At 49.9% G+C, this 26,060-nt stretch overlaps 1 protein-coding gene across 8 annotated transcripts in view; it reads right to left on the bottom strand.

The window, feature by feature from the left end:
• Positions 1-26,060, bottom strand: part of rhbdl1 (rhomboid, veinlet-like 1 (Drosophila)) — a 452,859-nt gene that overhangs the window by 412,315 nt on the left and 14,484 nt on the right. For 3 of the 8 annotated variants that reach the window (XM_070900988.1, XM_070900995.1, XM_070900996.1), the window contains exon 1: positions 24,633-25,956. The exons of 2 other annotated variants lie outside the window; for them this stretch is intronic. The gene's annotated coding sequence lies outside the window, so the exon portion shown is untranslated. Of the gene's footprint in view, positions 1-24,632; positions 25,957-26,060 lie in introns of those variants that run through there. 3 more of the 8 variants (XM_070900989.1, XM_070900992.1, XM_070900993.1) reach the window with 1 other exon arrangement.

The raw sequence follows: 26,060 nt of genomic DNA, 5'->3' as shown, positions 1-26,060 counted from the left end.
AGTAACCTTAATCTTGCAGCCTTAAATTCAAAACTTATAACCAAGGTAACTTAAAACTTTCTATCCAGAATTTTCTACCCCCTACAAACCTCTGGTTTTGAAAACACAAGCTTGTTATTTAATTACTATTTCCTGATTTACTAAATGTTGGTTGTGTCTGCACTATTGACCTCATCATAATCCTTCACAACTTTGAAGACCTACTTAAGGGCTCTCATTTACCTTCTTAAGTTCCGTCAGTAAAAAAATTTCTCAAGTCTCTCTTCATAACTGCAACCCATGATCTCCAGTAACATCCTAGTGAATGCACCATTTCTATTGCTTTTATATCTTTCCTGTAATTGTGCCCAGAACTGCACAGTACTCCAACTAAGTCTAAGGGTTTATAAAGTTCAACATTATCTGTGTCTTCAGATATAAACCAGGAATTCTGTCTGCCTTTTTCATGGTCCTATCTACTTGCGCTGTTACTTTTAATTACCTCTGTATCTGCGTGCCAAGCTCCCTCTGGTCCTTTACTACATTTACCAATTAAGGTGTATTTCCTTTCCCAGTCTTTCTTTCAAAATGTATTACTTCCCATTTTTCTACTTTTGAATTACTTCTACCACCCATCCATCTATTCTCCTAGCCCATTTATGTCCTTCTGCAGTCACAATTTGCCATATACCCCAAGTTAGTGTCATTAACAAACCAACATTGTTCCCTGAATTCATAAGTTCAGATCATTCAGATTATGTATGTGGCTCAAACACAGACCACTGTGGAACCAGTGGCGTAACTATGCCAATCCAGTGGCATCGGGGCCCTCGCCTGAAGAGGGGCCCACCACCTGCTTCCTCGCGAACTCGTTGGCGGTGTGGCTCAGCTGGAAAACGTTCTAGTCCATCCTCTTGGTTAAAGTTTTGAACCCGTCGGCCCTGTTCTCCACCTCCTGCAGGTCGAGGGGGGTTCTGAGTGTCAGGAAGAAGTTGCCCCCCACCATGTCGTTCTTCTCGACTTCCCTCTTGCCCTGCTTCCAAGTCTTCTCGTTATTGCAGGTGAGGAAGTGCTGGAAGGCGTCTTAGCGGGCCAGCCACCGGATGGGTCGTTATGTGGTTCATTCACAGGGTCAGCCACTTGGAGACGAAGTCCCCCTCGAAGCGGCCGGTGGCTTGCTTCTCGGGGATGTGGGGCACCGAGATGACGGGGAACTTCACCCCCATGCTCACTCAATAACGGCCCGTCCCGTTGAAATCCGAGAATCTGCCGCCTCCCCCGCCCCCGGACAGCGGCTCGTCCGCCACCATCGAGTTATCGTCCCAGTCATCATGGTCGCTGCCCGACACCTGGTGCTGCAGCCCCACCAAGATCAGCCCCCCGAGGCTGCCGCCGTCCGTTTGGACGAGAGGCAGAAGGTGCTGGCAGCGGGGCAGGCCGGAAGAGGGAGGCCGCTGGGGGGCAGAGGTGGCGCCGGGCTGTCGTAGCCGCCGGTCGGCACGTTGGCATAGCAGGAGGCGAGGGACTCAGCGGCACCGGCACCAACACCGGGCGCAGCATCGCCCCCAACCCCAGCCCGCAGGATCTGAACGTACGAGGCCGGGAAGAGGCCCCTCTGGCCGCGGCTGTTGGCCTCCTCCAGCCAGCCCTCGATGTCGTGCTCGCTGTACACGGTCAGCATCTCGTCCTCCCGCACCAAGATCTCGCCCACATTCTCGCTCTGGAAATCGTACAGAGCCGAACCTGGAGCGCCATCGTCCCGCCGTCCACACCCGGCTCAGCTCCGCTCCCAGACCCCGCGGTAACCCACCACCCGGTAAACCCTCCCTCACACCGGTCCCGGCTCCCCCTCACACCGGCTCCCCCAGAGCCTGAGCTCCCTCTTCGGCCGCCCCGGATCCCCTCACTCGAGGGGCAGCTGCGCAGGGTCTTCCCTGGCCGGCTGCACTTTTCCCTGTCATTCTGTGATTTTTAAAAATCTGTGTTTGCATTGGGGCCTATATCCTCCAGTTACGCCATTGTGTGGAATACCACATTTTTCAGGATCAAGAAACTTCCGTTTACTGTTATTCCAAAAGTGAAATACTGTGGATGCTGGAAATCTGAAATAAAAACAGAAAAATGCTGGAATATTCAGGTCAGACAGCTTCTAATTTCATTTTACTGCTACTCTTTGCTTTCTGCCCTCCAACTATCTTTGTGTCCATGTGGCCACATTCTCCTTAATGCCATGTGTCATCATTATCTTTGCCTCAAGTTTCTTGTGCGTTACTTTATCAAATACTTTTTGAAAATCTATATAAACTGCAGTTTATCTTTCTCTTTTATTTCTTTATAGAATTTTTTTAAAGTTCACCAAGCATGATCGGCCTTCAGAGACCCCTGCTAACTGGCCCTCATAACTCACGTTTCTTGAAATACTTGGGGCCGAAATTCAGGTCTGCCCAAAACGGGCACACCTACTGCTTTTTGGCCGCCATTACCGCTGCAATGGTTGTGGCAGCCAATGGATCGAAATTCACCGATTTTAAACAAAAATGGCGCCCAGCGGTACTGGCTGGCGGGAATCGGCACTTTGCAGCGGTGTGGGTGGGGAGCTTGGAGCAGAGTTTGCACGGGGAAATTCAGCTTCTGCTGATTTGGTTTTAATGAGCCAGCTGCTCCCTGGCCTTCTTAAAGGCCAGGGTTTGCTGCTCGGCCCTGAGGAGGGAAGGTGTTTGAGCGAAGGCCATGGCTGCTACACCTGTACCAAGGAGGGCAACCCATTTTTCCGATGCAGAACTCGAGACACTGACTCAGACTATGGAGGGAAAGAGGCGAGTCCTGTACCCCGATGCAGGGATACCTACTCGGGAGGATTTTACTAATGCCTGGAGAGATAGCTGTGGATGTCTCTGGGACATCCATCCATGACCGCACCACCACCCAATGCAGAAAAAGGATGAAGGACATCATTCGTCTGATGAAAGTAAGTACCTGTTACACCAACTGCTGACCTTCCATCTGCGAGCCCCTCCTTCATCCTTCTCTCATTTCCCACCATCACGATATATAATCACTGAAGCAGCATTTCATTGTTGGGGATATGGGTGTTCTCGCAATGGAGGCTCCTGTAACTGTCACAGTTACAGTTGCATGTCAGGGACACACACTTGTGCACACATTTTTGAGGCCTCATGACACTGCTACTCAACCACTTTTTGTTTTGCAGGCCAAGGTTGCGCACACCCGCATGGACCAAAGGAGGCCTGGTGGTGGGGAGGCTGAGCTTCAGATCCTGATGCCTCTGAAGGAGGGTGGAGGCACTAGTGGGCAGACATGCTGCCTGCCCTGTGGCCTTCGGTACTGCTGATGCCGATGTGGCCAGTATGGGTACGTGAAGGCCCTCCTTTAATGCTACTTCTCCCTGAAAGCGCCAGCACCTACTGTGCCTTTCCTTCGGAAAATGTGCAACATGCAACCTTCATGCATCAATTCCCTATCTCCCTCTCACGGCAGCCCTTATGCCATTTATGCTTGCAGATGAGAGGCCGAGTGAGAGCCAAGGCGAGGGTCCTAGCGCTGGTGCAAGTGGGAGGACAATGCAGGACGACAGCCTTGAAGGCAGTGGCAGCCGAGGCCAGGGAGAGAATGACCTAGACAGTGAGACACGCAGCCTGGACGGCAGCCTTGAAGGCAGTGGCAGCCGAGGCCAAGGAGAAGATGAACTGGAGACAGAGAGGGGAGGCCTGGACAACAGCCTTGAAGGCAATGACAGCCATGGCGATCCCGACAACCTCGAGGACATTGGGGTAAGTAGCCTGGATGGGAGCCTAGAGGCTACTCCATCTGTTGGCTCCATCTCAGATGAGGCAGAGGAAGAGGGGAATAATGCTGTCAGCACCGCATCACTGCTTCCTACACTCACACGTGCCAGCTCAGATACTGGGAGTACGCGTTCGGATCTAATAGACATACAGAGGGGTCTGCACTGCGTGTTGCACCAGGGCCTAATGGGCTGCAGCATGGTGACGGCCAGAGGGAACCATTGGTGCTCTCTCTCCGGGAAGGGGACGAGTGCACACGTTAGCGCTGCTAAAGAGGACTCAGACGAGCCCATCGATATTGGAGTATATGAAACAAGGATGGAGGCCAAGCATTCCCAGATGTTAGGGGCAGAAGCAAGGGTGCCAGACAGGCTGTCGGAAGTGGTCAGAAGCATGGAGGAGTCTGCCTCTTGCATTTTCAACAGTTCTGCGCAACACCGCAGAGCACATCATTGACAATGTGCAGGCGATGGTGTACTCCCAGATTGACCATGCGGATCCAGCTGTGATGCCGCGATTCGTAGGTGATGTGACAGCACAGGCGCAAATGAACAAGCGTATCAGTGCTGCTTTGGAGAGGATGGCCGCGGCCCTGGAAGCTCAGAATGCTCTTATGCACTCTGGGCAACTGGCCACGTAACGTCTTACTGCTGTGATTTCTGGTGGCTTTGAGACTGGCTGCTCTCATGCAGTCTCAGCTTGATGCCACCAGACACCTTAGTGTTGCCTTCGCGGCTGGGTCCACCACAGGCCAAGGGGGCCCTTCCGGTGTGGTGCCGCAGCACCAACCTGAACTCCCTCAGATTGGTGCCAGTGGTGGTGTGCCACCCCCGGGGAGTGACGCAGGCTCCTCGGACCAGGATCCTGATGATGTGCTCTCTCAGTATCACACAGTTCCTGGCCCCAGACCGGTCACTCTGCCATTGCCTCCAAGCATGGAGTTGCCCAAGCCAAGGCCGAATGAACCCTCCAAGGAAGGAGCTGCCCAGTCTCCAGCCGGCCATTCCAGGGCCAGAACTTGTCGAGGGCATCCTAGAAGGACATCTGTAGCTTCTACACAGGAAACACAGCAGCCTTCCCAGACCCATGAGGCAGCCACAGGGGAGATACTGCGGTGTAGTGGTAGGATAGGTTTGCGTAAAAGGGGTTATAAGGAGATGCACAAGGGCAAGAGATGATGGTGTGTTTGTTTTTTGCACCTTTCTTTATTATGTAATACATTTTTATTTTGTGTTCCTAATTCTGGGCAGGTGTATGATTTGACTGGGACCAACGATGTATGAAAGGACTCATTGAGATAGTCATGGAAAAGCAAAGATGAAGGGTGATGTGGGCATTAACTCAGCAGAAACGAGCAGCAATGGGATGGGTCTGCACTTCCCTTGCAGGGTTGGGATGGCGATGACACCTCCTGGGCAGCTGGCGACACGCAACCTGGTCCTCCTCCTCCTCCTGCTGCAGCGCCTCCTCCTGAGGTGGTATTGCTGGATCGACCTTCAGCGGCTGGCCCCTCATGATTGTCAGGTTGTGAAGCATGCAGCAGATGACCTCGAATAGGGACAACCGCTCAGGCAAGTACTACAGAACTCCACCAGAGCGGTCCAGGCAACGGAACCTCTGCTTGAGGATCCCGATGCAGTGTTCAATTATGCACTTGGTACCGGAATGAGCGTCGTCGTAAGCATGTTCGGCAGCAGTCCTGGAATTGCGAAGGGGAGTCAGCAGCCAAGTGCACAGGGGATATCCCTTGTCACCTAGCAGCCATCCACAATCCTAGTTTGGGCCCGAGAACACAGCGGGCACACTGCTCTGGCACAGGATGAAGGCATCATGGCTGCTGCCTGGATACCGGGCATTAACTGCCATGATCTTGCGCTGGTGGTCGCACACCAGCTGGATGTTGAGGGCGTGGAATCCCTTTCTGTTCATAAACATCTTAGCATGGGTTTGTGGTACCCTCAGTGCCACGTATGTGCAGTCGATGACGCCCTGCACCCTGGGGAACCCCGCGATCTGCAAAAATCCCATCTGCTGCTCCACCTGCTTCTCCCTGGTCATTGGGAACAAAATGTATTGCAAGTATCTGTGACTTGACAGATGCAGTGATGGACGGAGAACTGAGATATGTTAGATATATCGGCAGTTGCAGACTGGAAAGAGCCAGTTGCAGACTGGAAAGAGCCAGTTGCATAAAAGTTGAGTGCGATGGTCAGTTTGGTTCAACGTTCAGAGCTGTGCTCAGCATTGTCTGAGGCTGTAGATCTGGGCGCAGGAGATTGCACAGCTCTCTGAGAATGTCCTTCCTGAATTGGAGTCTTCGCAGCCATTGCTCATCGGTCAGCTCCATGAAAGAAAACTGATGGCGGTAGACCTTTGGACGTTAGGGCCTTCTTCCCCCAAGTCTATGCTGGGCCCCTCCTATGGCAGCTGGCTGATTGCCTTCTCCCTCGTCCTCTTGATGCTCCTCAGCAGGCTGCTGCTGGCAAACATCTGCCTCATCAGGAAGCTGACCCCCCTGCCCCCACACCACTATCTGGTGTGGGGGGGGGGAGGGGGTCAGCATTCCTCACCCTCCTCCTCACACCAGCTCCTTCTTGGCCAACCTATCAGCCTTGGGGTCTATGCCTATCTCCAGGCCCTTTTCTATGTTGGGCAGCCATGTTTGCTCTCTCCCTTGCCCGCTGTCTCTCGATCCGTTGCCGACGGCAGCGCCTTTTCCTGCGTGCCTCCCTGCCGCGCACAATCTGCACAAAACTTGGAGATATTACATTCAATTCCTTCATCTGAATCATTGATGTGTATTGTAAATATTGTAAATAGCTGGGGTCCCAGCACTGAACCCTGCGGCACCCCACAAGTCACTGCCTGCCATTCTGAAAAGGACCTGTTTATTCCCACTCTCTGCTTCCTGTCTGCCAACCGTTCTCTATCCACGTCAATACATTACCCCCAATACCACGTGCTTTAATTTTGCACACTAATCTCTTCTGTGGGACCTTGTCAAAAGCCTTTTGAAAGTCCAAATACACCACATCCACTGGTTCTCCCTTGTCCACTCTACTCGTTACATTCTCAAAAAATTCTAGAAGATTTGTCAAAATTCATAAATCAATGCTGACTTGGACTGATCCTGTCACTGCTTTCCAAATGCGCTGCTATTTCATCTTTAATAATTGATTCCAACATTTCCCCACCACCGATGTCAGGCTAACCGGTCTATAATTCCGTTTTCTCTCTCCTTTTACCTTTTTCCATGAGTAAATGTAAAAATTTTGAAGGGTTCAATAAAAGTTCTACAGTTACAAAACAGCATCATTTTAATTAAAAACAGCCACAAAGGCAGCATACCCACATCTTCTTGGCCCTGTTATTGGAACCAATTTAGGTTCTGTATTTAGAGCTCAGATTTTTAAACACTTAATTTTGACTAGATGTAAACACCAGTAATGGGGGAAAAAGAAAACTGAAACCATATTAAGATTGGGGGAGAATAGAAATGGCAAACCATAATTATAATTGGTGGGGGGCACAGAAATCTGAAATGGTGATTATAAATTGAGGGATGTGGGGGATTAGAAACTTGAAACTAATCATAATCAGGGGAATAGAAATTTAAAACCATAATTATAAAAGGAGGAAAATAGATCCTGAAACACTAATTATAATACGTTAAAAATGATGGTTTCCTACATTATAGCATGGTAAAATGTTGCAATTGTTGTTCTCAATGAAGATTTTTCTTAAGTTACTGAGAAAATTGTGCGTTGATTTAAGAAATTAATGTAAAAAAATTTTGTCTGGTATTTTAACAGAATTGTTAACCTGTGGAGTCTTTGCCCTGCCACAAAATAAAAACACTTGCAGTCCTAGGCACACACTTACCTGATAATGCAAGTGCTTTCACAGGTTCTGATTCAGCAGGGACAGAGTTGTGGCTTTGACTTATGTACTGCAAAGTTACATGCAGCCAATCTGCAACATAGGCTAGCACTGCCAATGGCATTCAAGGCCTTCAACATTTATGGCTGTGGTTCATTTTGGTCTAGCACTGCACTCAGCTAATATGTTGGAAAGTGTGAGGTCATGCACTTTGGCAGAAAAAAATCAAAGAGCAAGTTATTATTTAAATGGAGAAAGATTGCAAAGTGCCACAGTACAGCGGGACCTGGGGATACTTGTGCATGAAACACAAGAACATAAGGAACAAGAGTAGGTCATGCCACCCCTCGAGCCTGCTCCGCCATTCAATAAGATCATGGCTGATCTGATCATGCACTCAGCTCTACTTTCCCCCCCCGCTCCACATAACCCCTTATTGTTTAAGAAACTGCCTATTTCTGTCTTAAATTTATTCAATGTCCCAGCTTCCACAGCTCTCTGAGGCAGCGAATTCCACAGATTTACAACCCTCTGAGAGAAGAAATTTCTCATCTCTGTTTTAAATGGGTGGCCCCTTATTCTAAGATCGTGCCCTCTACTTCTAGTCTCCCCCATCAGTGGAAACATCCTCTCTGCATTCACCTTGTCAAGCCCCCTCATAATCTTATCGTTTAGATAAGATCACCTGAATGCCAATGAGTAGAGGTCCAACCTACTCAACTTTTCCTCATAAGTCAACCCTCATCCCCGGAATCTCTGAACTGCCTCCAAAGCAAGTATATCCTTTCATAAATATGGAAACCAAAACTGCATGCAGTATTCCAGGTGTGGCCTCACCAATACCTTATATAGTTGTAGTAAGATTTCCCTGCTTTTATACTCCATCCCCTTTGCAATAAAGGCCAAGATACCATTGACCTTTCTGATCACTTGTTGTACCTGCATACTATCCTTTTGTGTTTCATGTACAAGTACCCCCAGGTCTCGCTGTACTGTGGCACTTTGCAATCTTTCTCCATTTAAATAATAACTTGCGCTTTGATTTTTTTCTGCCAAAGTGCATGACCTCACACTTTCCAACATTAGACTCCATCTGCCAAATTTTTGCCCACTCACTTATCCCATGTCCTTTTGCAGATTTTTTGTGTCCTCCTCACACATTGCTTTTCCTCCCATCTTTGTATCGTCAGCAAACTTGGCTATGCAATCCCTTCTTCTAAGTCGTTAATATAGATTATAAATAGTTGGGGTCCCAGCACTGATCCCTGCGGCACCCCACTAGTTACTGGTTGCCAACCAGAGAATGAACCATTTATCTTGACTCTCTGCTCTCTGTTAGTTAGCCAATCCTCTATCCATGCTAATATATTACCCCCAACCCTGTGAACTTTTATCTTGTGCAGTAACCTTTTATGTGGCACCTTGTCAAATACCTTCTGAAAGTCCAAATACACCACATCCACTGGTTCCCCTTTATCCAGCTTGTTCGTTACATCCTCAAAGAACTCCAGCAAATTTGTCAAACATGACATCCCCTTCATAAATCCATGCTGACTCTGCCTGACCGAATTTTGCTTTTCCAAATGTCCTGCTACTGCTTCTTTGATAATGGACTTCAACATTTTCCCAACCACAGATGTTAGGCTAACTGGTCTATAGTTTCCTGCATTTTGTCTGCCTACTTTTTAAATTACATTTGCAGTTTTCCAATCTGCTGGGACCGCCCCAGAATCCAGGAAATTTTGGTAAATTACAACCAACGCATCCACAATCCCTGCCGCTACTTCTCTTAAGACGCTAGGATGCAAGCCATCAGTTCCAGGAGATTTATCTGCCTTTAGTCCCATTATCTTACTGAGTACCACCTCCTTAGTGATTGTGATTGTGTTAAGTTCCTCCCCCCTCCCTATAGCCCCTAGACTATCCACTGTCGGAATATTGTTAGTGTCCTCTACCGTAAAGACTGATACAAAATATTTGTTCAGAGTTTCTGCCATCTCCATGTTCCCCATTACTAATTCCCCTGTCTTGTCCTCTAAGGGACCAACATTTACTTTAGCCACCCTTTTCCTTTTCATATACCTATAGAAACTCTTGCTGTCTGTTTTTATATTTTGCGCTAGTTTAATTTCATGGTCTATCTTCCCTTTCGTAATCATTTTTTAGTCGTTCTTTGCTGGCATTTAAAAGCTTCCCAGTCTTCTGTCCTCCCACTAGTTTTGGCCACTTTGTATACCCTTGTTTTTAATTGGTTACCATCCTTTATTTCTTTAGATAGCCATGGATGGCTATCTTTCCTCTTACATCCTTTCCTCCTCAGTGGAATATATTTTTCTTGAGAGTTGTGAAGTATCTCCTTAAATGTACACCACTGTTCATCGACCGTCCTACACTTTATTCTATTTTCCCAGTCCACTTTACCCAACTCTGCCCTCATACCTTCATAGTCTCCTTTATTTAAGCTTAGTACGCTGGTTAGAGATCCAACTTTCTCACCTTCCATCTGAATTTGAAATTTAATCATGCGATGATCATTCATTCCGAGGGGATCCTTTACTAGGAGATTGTTTATTAATCCTGTCTCATTACACAGGGCCAGATCTAAGATAGCCTACCCCCTGGTTGGTTCCGTTACGTACTGCTCAAGGAACCCATCCCTTACACACTCTATGAACTCCTCCTCAAGGCTACCCTGACCAATTTAATTTGTCCAATCAATATGGAGGTTAAAACCACCCGATTATTGCTATTCCCTTTTTACAAGCCCCCACTATTTCCTGGTTTATGCTGGTTCATGACACATATATCAAACAGGTAAGTGAAGCACCAATCAGGATGGCTGCTACTTTCGACTCCTTCCCTACTGAAGAGGAACATAAGGATTATAGAAATTTACAGCACAGTAGGCCATTCAGCCAATCATGCGCATGCCAGCCAAAAAAGAGCTATTCAGCCTAATCCCACTTTCCAGCTTTGGTCCGTAGTCTTGTAGGTTACTGCATTTCAAGTGCTTTCCAAGTACTTTTTAAATGCGTTGAGCGTTTCAGCCTCTGCCACCCTTTCAGGCAGCGAGTTCAAGACCCCCACCACCCTCTAAAATTCCTGGCAACATCCTCGTAAATCTCCTTTTTACTCTATCTAATCTAATCACATCTTTCCTGTAATATTAACCTTTTATCAATTACTTTAAATCTATGCCCATTGGTTGCTGACCCCTCTGCTAAGGGGAATAGGTCCTTCCTAACCACTCTGTCTAGGCCCTTCATAATTTTATACACCTCAATAAGGTCTCCCCTCATCCTCCTTTGTTCCAAAGAAAACAAACCCAGCCTATCCAATCTTTCCTCATAGCTATCATTTTACCAGTCCAGGCAACATCTTCGTAAATCTCCTCTACACCCTCTTTAGTGCAATCACATCTTTCCTGTAATGTGGTGACTACAACTGCATGAAGTACTCTAGCTGTGGCCTAATTAGTGTTTTATACAGTTCAAGCATAACCTCCCTGCTCTTGTATTCTATCTCTCAGCTAATAAATCAAGTATTCCGTATACCTTCTTAGCCACCTTATCTACCTGGCCTGCTACCTTCAGGGATCTGTGGGCATGCACTCCAATGTCGCTGTTCCTCTACAGTATCCTAACATTGTTGGCCCTCCCCAAATGCTTTAACTGAATTCCATTTGCCACTTTTCTGCCCACCTGACCAGTCCATTCATACCTTCCTGCAGTCTACAGCTTTCCTCCTCACTATCAACTTAAGGCCAATTTTTGTATCATTTGCAAACTTTTTAATCATGCCCCCTACATTAAAGTCTAAATCACTGATATATACCACAAAAACCAAGGGACCTAGTAGAGTCCTGCAGAACCTCACTGGTAACAGCTTCCAGTCACAAAAACAGCCGTCGACCATTACCCTTTGCTTCTCGCCACTGAGCCAATTTTGGATCCAACTTGCCGCTTTCCCTTCGATTTCCTGGGCTTTTACTTTTCTGTCCAGTCTGCCAAGTGGGGCCATGCTAAAATCCATGTAGACTACATCAAACATGCTACCCTCATCAATCCTCCTTGTTACCTCCTCAAAAGATTCAATCGAGTTAGTCAGGCACAGCCTTCCCTTAACAATTCCATACTAACTGTCCTTTATTAATCCATGCCTTTCTAAATGAGATTTAATTTTTCACAATAATTTGCTCACCATCGAGGTTAGGCTGACTGGCCTGTAATTACTCAGTCTATCCCTTTCTTTCTTTTTAAACAACGGTACAACGTTAGCAATTCTCCAGCACCACACCTGTAACCAGAGATGATTGGAAAATGATGGTCAGAGCCTCTGCTATTTCCTCCCTTGCTTCTCTTAACGGCCTGGGATACATTTCATCCGGGTCTGGCGATTTATCTACTTTTAAAGATACCCCTTAATACTTCCTTTTGCACTATGTTTACCTCATATATTTCACACTCCTCCTCAACTACATTATCTGCATCATCCTTCTCTTCTGTGAAAACAGACGCAAAATATTCATTAAGAACCAGACCCATGTCTTCTGTCTCCACACACTGTAGGGGAGGACGAAAACCCCCTCATTTTACCCAGAAGGAAAAGGGCTGTGGGATCGGTCTGTGCTGTGAATTGAAACCGAGACGGTTTGACCTTGGCAGAGCAGTGATTGGACGGGGGAGGACATCGGAGGGCCAATGGTGGGACAGAGTCAGCCCGAAGCATGGGGCTTTCAAGCCAATGGGAGAGCACTTGCTCGAAAACTGTGGGACTGACTCATAGCCATTATCGGGCTATTGTCTTCCCCATGTTTACACTATGGAAGGAAATTATGCAGATCTTCAAAAAACTAGGGAACCCAAAACAAAGCAAGGGCCTACACAATGGTTACAGGAGGCCAACCCAATTAACACTTACTTAAACCTTGAGTAGGTTAACATCAGTGGAAAAAACCCGCAATAATCTAAAACTGCTGCATTTTTCAAAATCACAAAGCCCACCAATGGGAAGAATCGATTTCAGCAGGAGAGGCGGACTGGATAATCTGGCTATAAAAAGGGGTTTCTGATGTAGTGTGGGTGCTTCCCTGCCCTCGTGATCCAACAACCAGCAAGCCTCTCGACACTGAAGGAAAACCAGTGTCCGAAGACACCGAAGATAGAAGAAACAAACCACCAGACTGCAGAAGGCACAGAAGTGAGTATAACCTCTGGTCCCCGGAACTCCCAACTCAGTTAGGCCAGGAAAGGTGGGAGGTTGGGCATTGTACTGCTAAACTTGTGTAAAGATTTTCGTGTGTCCGGTTAGTGGGATTTAGGGGGATTGTTTTGTTGGTGTATTGCTGTTTGTTGAGATTCACCTTGTCAAATAAATTGGAAGCCTCAGTTCCTCTTGGAATCACCTTGTCTCAGTTCTATTGTATTACATCTCCTGATCGTGAGTCTTATGTCAGAACAGTGTAAGGGAAGCTAGGAGCGCCTCGAAAATGCTCAACTGTGTGTCACAGGCTAGGGAAGAAGGGGTTAGGAGTGTTTGACACTCACAGGTGCCTCACAGGCTAGGCATAAGCTGTGGGGACGCACGAGTCTCAAAACCCCCTTCATAAGCTGTGGACACAGTCTCTCCAGGGGTGTTCTTGCAGCACTCAGGGTACCTCACAGGCCAGGCATAAGCTGTGAGGGCAGAAGCCCAGAGAGAGACACCCAAGGCACAACAACACTCCCTGAGAACCCTTTACAGAACATGGTGACCGCGGCAGGACATAAGCAAACAGGAGATGTTAATATAACAGATGAGGTGATAAGAGAGGAAACTAAAATGGAGGAGAGAATTTCCTCATACATTTTTGGCAAGGTGAACCTCACCAAACCTTGGGTGCAAGCCCTCACACGGGCAGAGCGCCCAGTGGATGCTGTTGCCCAGTGGACAGCAGGGAAGGACCACAACTGCAGGGTGGAAAAGGCCATCTGGCTTATCTGCTTCAGCTCGACCAGCGGGTGAAAAACTTGGAACAGAGTCTTCAGAAATCAGAGGAGCTCTCTGCTATCCGGGCTGCAGTTGGGGACAACCTGCTGGCCGAATTAGCTGTGGAGCAGCAAGGGAAGAGGCAGTTGGAGGAGACCTTCCGAAAAAGCCGGGACTATCTTCAGTGTCAGGTCACTGAGGCCAAGGGTAGTGAGGGGTCCCTCCGGGAACAGAACTCTCGGTACACCCAGAAAATTTGGGAACGAGAGAATAAATTAAAAGACGTACAGGCAGCCTATAAAGTGGCCAGTAGCAGTGAGTTTGCAGATCACGGTCCCTGCCAGGAGAGGATTAAAACTCTCACCCACGCTCTATCCCAGGCAAAGGGGATGGTCGCCCTGATAGGACCTGGAGGGTCCACAGAGGACAAAGGAGAGTATTGGGGGGTAGAGGAGAAGCCAAAGGCAAGAGACGCCCGGCCACCTCCTGAGGCATCGGTGGTTTGTCCGGTGGGGTACCAGGAGGAGCGGGGCGCGCAGGTAGTAGCATACCCAGGGCTGGAGGCAGGACCAATGTATCCCGCTCGGCAGCAGGGATGCGAGGCTCCCGCCGAGGGTCAGTTAAGGGCTGGATCAGGCGACCAGGCACTGTCTGCTGAACCGGGTATGGTGGGACAGCCGGAGGTAGAGGGACCAGCGCAGAAAGATCCTGAACCAGAGCGGATGTGCCCGGTCAGGCAGCGCAAGTACAGTCCTCCACAGAGTGGTGGCCAAGGTCAGGGAGCGCTGGAGAGCGACTTTATTATTCCCCATGGAGTTCAATCACTCAGGGCCATGGTGGCCCATTTGGCCAAACTCACTCGCAGCGGGGACCCGTCTATCCACTTCATGGAGGTGATGCAGGCAGGGGAAATTAATGGGTGCGACGAGGAAGAGACAGCCAAGCTGCTGCTCTTCTCTCTGGATAGCAAATTGTATCAGTCCCTACCGGCAGAATGCCGGAGGGGGCAGCACACATTTACTGAGGTCCAGAGGGCCGTCCTTGAGGCTATGGGCTTTGATGACGGCAGTCCTTTCGAACGGGTCGAATGGACAAGGCAGCTCGCAGGGGAAACTCCGCAGGCGTTTGCGGACAGGCTGTGGGTGGTATACCACGCAGCCTGTGGGGAGCTCCTCGACCGGGCAAATCTTTCCGCGGTACAGACTGGCCGCTGGCTGAGGATGCTGGTGGCAAACTGCTTGCCCCGGCTCAAGGTCAGGGCAGAACTGTGGTTCAATTCCCGGGACCCCAACCTCACCGAGGAAGCAGTGGTCAGGTAACTGGCACTGGTCCAATGGAATGGAGGAGGGGAGGAGGAGAAAACCTCCAAAGGTCGGGTAAATGAAGTAAAACCCAACTCGATTCCCAAATGGGAATGGCACCAGGAGGGTGGCGCTCATCTGATAAGGAGGGAGTGTGCTATGGATGCGGGAAAGCTGGGCATTTTAAAAGGGATTGCAGGAGCCCAGTAAAGAGATCTGGGGGGAGAAGTCCTTCAGGAGCCGCCTGGAGTGGGGGAAGTGGAGCGAGCTCCTCACCATCCCTTGACGAGATAGTAGCTGCAGTGAGGACAGCGATGGAGGGGACTGGGAAGGTAGCCATGGCAACAGGCAGGGAAGCACCAGCAACCCTGCCAGTACAGAGGCCATGACTAGCCCAGACCCAGCCTGCATACCTGTGCCCACTAGAATATGATCCCTGGGGATGACCCTGGGTCAAGATGGAGGTTGAGGGTGTATTGGGTACTTACCTTTTGGACACTGGTGCTTCCAGCACGATAGTCCATTCGGAGGACCCCGCAACCTCACCTCTATCAAACGGGGTGCCGTATCAACTAGTTGGATTCACAGGAAATGAGAAGGCTGGGTTTTTCTCAGTCCCGCTCGCAGTTCGTTTAGGAGCACTCCAAACACAATGGAAGTGTGTCCTGATGAACTGGGAGCAGGTGGGAAAAGTGATCTTGGGGGCTGATTTCATCATCGCTCACCAGATCCTAGTAGACTTGAGGAATCACTGTCTATGGGGCACAGTGGGCACGGGAGCAGAGAGAGAAGTCATGGTTATTGATAAGAAACAGGGAAAAGGGACTCTGTGTACAATGAAGCCAAAAGGGGGTTACGACCTGGAGGTTCTGGTCGGTAACACCCCGGCCGAGTATCGGGCCTATGTGCAAGCAAATCTTGCAGCATTTGCCACCCATAAACACGATTGTGGGAGAGTCACAGGAGTAGAATAGATGGGGATCCCATGTCCCGCCCGCAAAAGCAATATGGCTTTCCCCAAGAGGCAGAAGCGGACTTGGAGACAGCTTTAAGCTCGCTTGTCGAGCAGGGTGTTTTGAGACCCATAGCCACCCATGTCAACTCCCCGCTTTGGCCGGTTAGGAAACCGGACAATTCTTGGAGGGCTACGGTGGATTATAGGGTGCTCAATAAAAACATCCCAGCTTGTGCTCCCACAGTAGCGGCGGTTGCGGATCTGATAGGGGAAATCCCTGCATCCGCAACCACGTTCACAGTGTTGGACATATCCAACGGGTTCTGGTCTATCCCTGTACGGAGGGAAGACCAGTACAAGTTTGCCTTCACCTTCCGGGAACAGCAGTATACATGGAGCTGCCTCCCACAGGGCTTTCATAATAGTCCCAGCATCTTTCACCAATGCATGGCGAACTGCTTAAAAGGCTTCAGCCAACCACACCAGCTGGTCCAGTATGTGGACGACCTGTTGTTGTTCACAGACAGCAGTGAGGAACACGGTCCACTGTTGGCCGAACTGCTAGTCTTACTGAAGGGAGGGGATTTTAAAGTTAACCCCAAGAAAGCCCAGATAGGTCTAGGAGAAGTAACATTTCTGGGCCTGACGATAAGGGCAGGAGAAAAGGCCATTGATGAGGCTAGAAAAAGGGCAGTGCAAGAACTCCCTGTCCCTAGGGATGTGTCGGGGGTAAGGTCTTTCCTGGGAATCACTGGCTACTGTAGGGACTTCATCGAGGACTATGCAGCCATTGCCGCCCCTCTGCTCAGACTCCTACATAAGGGGGTCGAGTGGGAATGGGACGAGGGCTGTGAGGCAGCATTTGTCCGTCTTAAGAGAGACCTGCAGGTAGCACCAGCCCTAGGGGCAATTGATGGGGGGGAGGAATTCTTCCTGGAAGTGGCAGCCAGTGGCGACAGCTTAAGTGCAGTGTTGCTCCAGGAGCGAAACGATCAGCTGAGACCAGTGGTGTACTCCCCCAGGGTCCTCACGGAGGTAGAAACGGGATACTCCAATTGTGAGAGGCACTTGCTTGCCACCCACTGGGCAGTAAAGAGAGCTCAGATCCTTACCGAAGTATCCCCCATTACACTCCTCACCCATCATACCCCGACGCAGATGCTGTTGGACGGGAGGATTAAGGACGGGACAGTGAGCAGTGCTAGAATCACTCGCTGGACCCTCCTCCTCTCCCAAATGACTTTAAAGGTCAAGGGGCCTCTGCGAGCCCAGGCTCGCAGCAAATTTAATCTATCCAGGGCAGCCGCATAGATGCTCTGTGGAGGGGGTATGGGACATCAACTTTGGATTTCGGGCAGGGATACACCCCACAGGCCGCGAGGTCTACGTTGATGGCTCCAGTTCAGTGTCCGCGGATACAAGACTCACGGGCTGCGGAGTTTGGGATCCCAAGGCAGGGATTGCCTTGGCTCTTAAACTCCCATGCACCCTGAGCGCCCAGCAGGCGGAACTCTCGGCGGTAATGTATGTGGTCACACACCCCGAGGAATTCCCTACCCCATACACGATTTGCTCGGACAGCATGTTCACTTGCAATTCGTGTACAGAGTATCTGGCGATTTGGTCACGCCGGGGGTACACCTCTGCGGATGGGAAGCCCCTTTTGACCAAACCCCTGCTAGAAAAGATCGTGGCTGCAGGGGAGAAACCGGGGATGTATATATCGATAAGGTAAAGGCCCACTCCAAAACTGAGTCACGGGGGGAAGGTAACCAGCAGGCAGATCTGCTGGCAAGGGAAGGTGCTCGTACAGGTCGCCCATGGGACCCATACGAGGCAGGCAGGATAGCAGCAGCAAGAAGCAAGCCAGGGACACAAGGGAGCGTAGGGGCGGCTGCGGCCCCGGACCTTAAAGTAGTCCAGATGCAGGATCCGGTCCTGAAGGCTGCCTTGGCTGCTATCAAAAAGGGGGAAAAGGCGGAGGGCCCATACAGTGCTGCAGGAAGGCATGTTGTTTAAAGGGGACAAATGGGTAGTGCCGCCACAACACCGGAGGGAATTCCTTCAGCTGGCTCATGAGGGTCCAGGTGCGGGACACCCTGGGCCGGAATCTACCTGGCAACGGGTAGAAAAGGCAGGGTGGTGGCCAGGCCTCCGGGAAGGCATCCGCAACTTCTGTGCGGGCTGTCTGGTTTGCGCTGCAAACAAACCAGGCCCTCAGAAAAGGAAGATGTCTATGGGACACGTCAGACGGGTAGAGGGACTGTGGCAGTCGATCCAGATCGACTACATCGGACCCCTACCGGCCGCCCAGGGAGGTTATAAATACTGCCTGGTCCTGGTGGATGTGTTTTCCAAGTGGGTGGAAGCCTTCCCTTGCCGAACAGCTACCGCAGTGGGGACTGCAAAAATCCTGGTGAGGGAGGTGTTCTCTCGGTGGGGTCTACCTCAAATCGTGGAGTCCGACCGGGGAAGCCACTTCACCGGCCAGGTGATGCAGGCCACCCTAAAGGTGCTGGGGATAAGAGCCAAATGGCATGTCGCCTACAACCCTCAGTCCTCAGATCCCGTAGAACGCCTGAACCGGACCCTAAAGGAAAGGCTGCACAAGGAGACAGGAGATTCACTGAACAAGTGGGTGGAGGTCTTACTGTTGGTCCTCATGGAAATCCGGGCCAGTCAGTCAAAGAGCACAGGGTACTCACCCCATGAACTGATGACGGGCCGGATCATGAAAACCCCAGTGCATGTGTTGGCGCCGGTTCTCACCGAAGGGCAGCTTCGAGAGGTGAACCGGGGGCCGCTTCGTCAGGAATCTGTTTGAACAGCTTCAACAGATTCACTGGCAGGCGGCCAACAACATGGGCAAACAGCACCGTGCCAATCGGCTGCTGCTGGAACCCCGCAGTCACCATGATTGGGAGGTGAGTGACCAGGTGATGGTGAGAAGCTTCGCCCGGGTCGGGGTATTTGAACCACTGTATATGGTACCATACAGCATAGTCGACAAGGCTAGCCCTATGGTCTATGCAGTTCAATTGCCTCGCCGGGTGAAGTGGTATCACATTAATCAGTGTAAATTGTTTGACCCCAAAAGAGGTAAAAAACAGAAGAGACGAGCAAGGGAAGGGAACCAGGCACTGGGGGAAGAACAGGCCCCGGTGGATTTGGAGGCTCCGGAGGAGGCAGCGGGCCCCGAAGCTCTACAGCCGGGGCTGGTTCACTGCTCCAGTAAGGCTATCCCACCACTGGGTAGAGGTTCCCAGCCCACTAACAGAAGTAGGGAGAAAGGCTCCATCATTAGCAAGGTCCAAGGGGAAGCTGAACCTCCCATGGTGGATCAACTGGGGTTAGCCCAAGATGTGGAGGAGATAGCATTGCAGCCCATAACGTGGGACTCTGCACTGACAGTAAGGAGGATAACAGAGTGCCACAGCCCAGGGCGCCGTGGTCCCCTGTTTACTTAGCTCCCCGCCCCAGACCGAGAAGGCGAAAGACAACAGGGAGGGTGCTCTGTTGCGCTAGCAAGGGTCTCCCACCGATTATCCGGGGCTTGGGAGGGCCTTGGAGGGCAGCACAAGACTCATTAAGGGGGACTATACGAGCCCCTCAGCGGAGGGCATCCTGGTCCCCAGGGTACATTCAGCCGAGTGGTTGACGATGCCTGTACAGTGACAGGATGTAGCCTGGCCACCCGGGGACGGGTATATATTATCCCTTCCTGTTTTGTTACTTCGTGTTGTGTGCATATGTGTTTAGGTAAGGCAGTGACGGTTGGGTACAGCATTTTATGTTTGGAACATGTTAAGTGGGCCAAACCTGGAGAGGTCTCTCAAGGCAAGGCCATGTTCTTCTTGCCTTTCAGATGTCAACACCTTCCTACTGGACGTTAGTGATGCTGGTATCGCTAAGGATCTGCATCGGGCACCGAGGGGACACTGAGGACTCCCTGGTTTTTGGATGCTCCGGGGACAGAGCGCCGATAGTGACCACAGAAGAAGGGACTCCGGCGGCGGATGGCCTGGTCACCTACTCCCACGAGGGGAGATGGCCTGGGTGGTTGGGATCGAACTCCACCAAGTACTCCAACCATAAGGACTTTACCTACGGAGAGGCCTCCATCCCCTGCCCGGAGATCACTGTGGCCACTCCCAGAGTGAGAGTGACAGAAGGCAGGAAGGTATGCCTAACTTGCCAAGGGGACATACCTCTGGGATGGTGGTGGTGGCTCAGAAAGCTCAAGAGGGACGTGGGAGACCGACACTCGGACTGGGAACGTCTGGATATGATACTTACCGAACCATCATGGGGTCATCTGGCGGGGTCACGGTGTGCTGGGAGAAATGGTGGGCGTACAACCAAGGAATTTATTTGTGTATGTGGGGATCCACTCGCGTGTGTTCAGAGGGGATCTCCATTGCTTTCTATGGGTGGTGGCAGGATGTCGGGGATGGGGTGGTATGGGATCGTAGCGGGGAGGCGTGTGTGACCCCCAATCCCCAGGTACCAGTAAACGCCACCCAACTTGTAGTTCGGAAAAGAAAACCTACACGGGTGCCCGACAACAACCAGGGGGCCGAGGAATGGTTTAGTGTTGGTCCCGACCAAGAAACTACTTTATCAGGGGGTACACTACGCGGTGGCATCAGTGGTGCTAAATCTGACAGAAGTCCGCCTACCTACGTGGTGTCCCCGGGAAACCGAGCTGTTATACCAGGCTCTGCTGCAGGAGATGTTCTGGAAGTTCTATGAACTGGACTTCGGGGATGTCAAAGTGACAGACTTGTATAAACAGTGGGATAGGGCCGAACCGGGCAGGCAGAGGCGTGGCACTTTAAATGAAATTTTCACGGGGTTTAACACCGGGGCGTCCGCCATGAACAGTTTGGATAACATGCAGCTGGCCCTTCAGATAAATGGGTTAAAGAATCAGCTGCGCAAAATCCCGGGGGATGAGAATACCGTATTGGGATCCGCGCTCTACGAAGAGGTGGCAATGACAGTTCACTTAAAGGAGATTATCTCTCAATTGGAGGCACAGGCCAGGGCTGTAAACGCCTTGATTCGGGAGGATAGAAACGCCTCCGATCAAGCTGCCCAAAATAAGGTATGCATGCTCTATGGGGCCTGGTTGCTGGGAGAGGGACGGAGTAACCTCGAGGATCTGAGACAGGGACAGGTCCCCTCCTGGATCAGTAACCAGCACTTAGTAGCACTGCACCCTTATGATAATGTTTTGAGTCCTTGCCAATTTCGTGTAGCGTCGGAAGCCTAGCCGGTACCGGTGGACTGTGGAAAGTCAAACCATACCATCATGGGTGTGGTGGTCAGGATGCCCGTGATGGGGGCGTCCCCACGACCAGCACCCCTGTACCGAGTGGAGAATGTGTGAGTCATTCGTGGAGGGGTGCATGTTCGATTCCAAGAGGTCCCACCTTATGTCACAATGTGGGAGCACACTGTAACAGGTACAGATCTCTCGGGTTGTCAGAGCAGGGGAGCACAGGTAATCCCGTGCCCCCAGCACTTGAACGCTTTTGCAAGGCCACAATCGGGTTCAGCACTGCTGGGGCAGAGCCTATCAATTGCACAATGGAGGTAATGGCCCCTAACCACATGCCTCCACAGGTAGCATATGTAGGCGGTGGGACATATTGTGTCACCACAAGTGCCCAACGGTATGAAGACGGACTGGGAAGGTAGTGTCCAATACCGTAAAGCAGCTTTTGCTTTAAACCCCGGGCAGAGGTTCAAGTGGCACACACCCATCCCTGAACCTTCCACGATTCACTTCACGGTACAAAACAACCTCAGCCACCTACAACAATATGTCGCCTATTTTAGCTATCCCATTGCCCCACTACCTGAGAAACTTACAGCCCTCCTCCAGGCAGTGGATTGGTCTCAAAAACATTTTTACACCATGGAGCAGAAAACTGAAATTCTAGCAGGGGAGATCGCCCAGATTAAACCCCCAAGCATGGTGGGATTTGGGGATACGGGCAGACATACCTGCGTGGATCCGGGTGGGATCGCATGCCTTAGTAATCGGCCAACTCCTGATTGTAGCATATCTGCTAGTTACAAGCTGTAAGCTCAGGAGAAAAAGAAAAAGAAAAAGAAAGCAGTTCCTCAGGCTACTACACAGACAGGAGAGCCGTTGCTAAACACTCAAGGTGTGTAAACAAAGCTTGACCGCGACACTTAGGCGGTTTTTGTTATTCCCAGGGATGACTGCGTTTTCATACATGGCCCCTGGGAAGTTTGCAGGGCAGGTTTCTTTGTTTTACAGTTGAGACTGAAATGAGACTCAATGTACAATTACTGCTGTAACCTTAAGTATATATCTGTATATTGCTGTCGAATATTGTAACCTGTTGGAATCTGTGTTTTGTACCGCGTTAAAAGGAATTACGATATATATCGACAGGATCAGTTTAGAGTTAAACTGGGGAAAGTTGGGCAATTTGGGAGACCTTGGGTTTTCTCACCACCCTGAACTTTGACACACTTAAGTGGTGTCTGACTGTGTCAGATGGGGGATTATGTAGGGGAGGACGAAAACCCCCTCATTTTACCCAGAAGGAAAAGGGCTGTGGGATCGGTCTGTGCTGTGAATTGAAACCGAGACGGTTTGACCTTGGCAGAGCAGTGATTGGACGGGGGAGGACACCGGAGGGCCAATGGTGTGACAGTCAGCCCGAAGCATTGGCTTTCAAACCAATGGGAGAGCACTTGCTCGAAAACTGTGGGACTGACTCATAGCCATTATCGGGCTATTGTGTTCCCCATGTTTACACTATGGAAGGAAATTATGCAGACCTTCAGAAAACTAGGGAACACAAAACAAAGCAAGGGCCTACACAATGGCTACAGGAGGCCAACCCATTTAACACCCACTCAAACCTTGAGTAGGTTAGAAAAACTGAATTGGAGGAAAATTATGCAGACCTTCAGAAACCAGGGAACCCAAAACAACCCAAGGGCCTACACAATGGCTACAGGAGGCCAACGCAATGAACACCCACTCAAACCTTGGGTAGGTTAACATCAGTGGAAAAAACCCGCAATAATCTAAAACTGCTGCATTTTTCAAAATCACAAAGCCCACCAATGGGAAGAATCAATTTCAGCAGGAGAGGCGGACTGGATAATCTGGCTATAAAAAGTGGTTTCTGACGTAGTGTGGGTGCTTCCCTGCCCTCGTGATCCAACAACCAGCAAGCCTCTCGACACTGAAGAAAAACCAGTGTCCGAAGACACCGAAGATAGAAGAAACAAACCACCAGACTGCAGAAGGCACAGAAGTGAGTATAACCTCTGGTCCCCGGAACGCCCAATTCAGTTAGGCCAGGAAAGGTGGGAGGTTGGGCATTGTACTGCTAAACTTGTGTAAAGATTTTCGTTGTGTCCGTTTAGTGGGATTTAGGGGGATTGTTTTGTTGGTGTATTGCTGTTTGTTGAGATACACCTTGTCAAATAAATTGGAAGTCTAAGTTCCTCTTGAACCTTGTCTCAGTTCTATTGTATTACATCTCCTGATCATGAGTCTTATGTCAGAACAGTGTAAGGGAAGCTAGGAGCGCCTCGAAAACGCTCAACTGTGTGTCACAGGCTAGGGAAGAAGGGGTTAGGAGTGTTTGACACTCACAGGTGCCTCACAGGCTAGGCATAAGCTGTGGGGACGCACGAGTCTCAAAACCCCCTTCATAAGCTGTGGACACAGTCTCTCCAGGGGTGCTCTTGCAGCACTCAGGGTACCTCACAGGCCAGGCATAAACTGTGAGGGCAGAAGCCCAGAGAGAGACACCCAAGGCACAACAACACTCCCTGAGAACCCCTTACAACACTAGTTACATTTTTGGTCTCTAATAGGCCCTACTGTTTCTTTAGTTATCCCCTTTCTCTTTACATGTATTTATAAAACTTCTTTGGGTTTTCCTTGGTTTACTTGCCAATATTTTTTCCATGCCCTCTCTTTGCTTTCGGAATTTAGTTTTTAATTTCACCCCTGCACTTTCTATACCCCTCTAGGCTTTCTGCAGTATTTAGCTCTTGGTACCTGACATAAGCTTCCTTTTTTGCCTGATCCTACCCTGTATGCCCCTTGATATCCAGGGAATTCTAGATTTGGGAGTCTCACCCGTTTTCTTAGTGGGAACATATTTGCTCTGAACCCTCACTATCTCCTCCTTGAATACCTCCTACTGCTCTGACACTGATTTATCAAATAGCTGTTTCCAGTCCACGTTTGCTAAATCACATCTCAGCTTAGTAAAATTGGCCTTTCCCCAATCGAGAACTCCAGCAGCATGACATTGGTTGCCAATTTTACTGCACTCAATAAAACCCCAGTCAGTTGCGCTTAGGTGTTCCACAATGAGGCATGCGATTGTGAGCCTAGTGGATGAACTAGTAATGTGTAGCGTGATTGTTAAACCTTTGTTAATAAACCAACTAGTTCTTAATAGCAATGTGTTGCTAGGAATGCTTAAGCAAAGAACCCATGAAGCAAATACATTACAATAGGGGCACCCATATGGCTGGCAGGTTCCTGCCACTTGCTCCTCCTCACCAGTGCACTGTGCCTTCACTGATGCTACCTCATCAAACTGACTAACTACAAGATCTAGAATTTGTGTAACTGTGGTGCTTGCCTTGCTCTGGGTTAATGGCGGTGCTGACAGGCTCCTCTTTCAGACATACAATAATAGAAGAGAAACAAATATTCAAATGCTGTCATACCTTCAAATAGAGCTTGCATTGCAAGATACTGTGTATGGTCATGGTGTGGTTGAGTATATAGCTGTGTGGGAGAGAGTGAGAAGCGAGAAAGGATAAAGCACAGGATGGTGCTAACCTTGATCTTGGGGTTAACCCACTGTTCCATCTTTTCCGAATCCTCCAAGTTCTAATATGCTAAAATGTCCAGTGGCCTCCTCCAAGGAACTCAATGACCTGTGATTTGAGAGCCTTTCCCCAGTAGAGATCAATAGAAAAGTAGTCATGAGATGCTTAAGTTGAAGAAGCACATGCACAGTGGAAGACATGTGCCCAATAAGTATAGTTGCATCATGCAGCCAAGTTGTGCTACGATGAATTGATGTGTGAAGCCCTTGAATCTTGAATGTGTACTTGTGGGTATACATGAGATGCAATGAAAGAGTTGCAAGACCATGTGCACATTTACCATGGGTAAGGAGTAAATGTGGACCAAGCTAACAGGCAACTGTTGTGTTCCTATCTTGGGCCTTTGACATGGTATATGGTATTGTTCAGTAATCTTGCCTTGCAACAATTCTTAGCGAGCCATCTTCTCCCATTTCTGTTTCCAGGTGCTGCAAGACACTGTTAAGCTTGACTGGCATGGTGCACTCCTGTCCTCTAGGGAAGAGTAACCTAGAGTGAATCATAAGGAAATCCTTCTCACACCCCTCTCATGCAGCAGCATTCCACTTCACCAGCCATCAAATGGAGGTTGGGTGCTTCAGCACTGTGACATTTCCCTATAGACTCTGTTTAGTACCTTTGCATTTAATTTAATTTTGCTTGTCACTTTCTCCCCCTCCACACTACGAAGCCAAAATTCAGCCTCCCAAAAAGGTCACTTATCGCCAGAAAGCGGCAGCCAGGCGGTGGAGTCGAGCAGCTGCTGACTTCCAGTCCAAAGACCGCCACGATTGAAATTCAGCTCGGGGAATTTTCTGCCGGTCCCCACTTCCATTCCGTTGCTATTGACCGTCGTAAGCATGTCATCAAAGCGCACACCGCCAATCTCTCGCACCTCCAGCGAAATGTAGCTGCAAGAATCCACGATCCGCCGCGCGGTGCTCCCGACAGTTTTTTCCATCTGTGCACCTTGCTTTCATTCTGTGAGCCATGGCAGCGTGGTGGCCCTTCAAGGGGAGGGCGCACTGCTGCAGCCACCAGGTTTTGTTTTGTCGGCCGACTGCCAGGTCGGGCCGACAATTAAGCCCCCTGGTTTGGCCGGGCTGGCTGGCCCAGCCAAAACCCTCCCTGGTGGCCCAATGGACCGAAGTTTCAAAGTGCCGAACGCTCTCCCCTTTAAGTGAAGGGGATAGCGTGGTGACGCACACGCGTCATGACGTCATCTCCACTCCGCTGCTGACTGACAGCGGTGGAGACTCCATCCCGACTGCACTTGCGCCCCTC

Source organism: Pristiophorus japonicus, chromosome 15 (genome assembly GCF_044704955.1).
Source record: "Pristiophorus japonicus isolate sPriJap1 chromosome 15, sPriJap1.hap1, whole genome shotgun sequence".
In the NCBI taxonomy this organism is placed as follows: domain Eukaryota; kingdom Metazoa; phylum Chordata; class Chondrichthyes; family Pristiophoridae; genus Pristiophorus; species Pristiophorus japonicus.
Note: the sequence above shows the minus strand (reverse complement) of the source record. Positions and strands in the feature narration are given on the sequence as shown.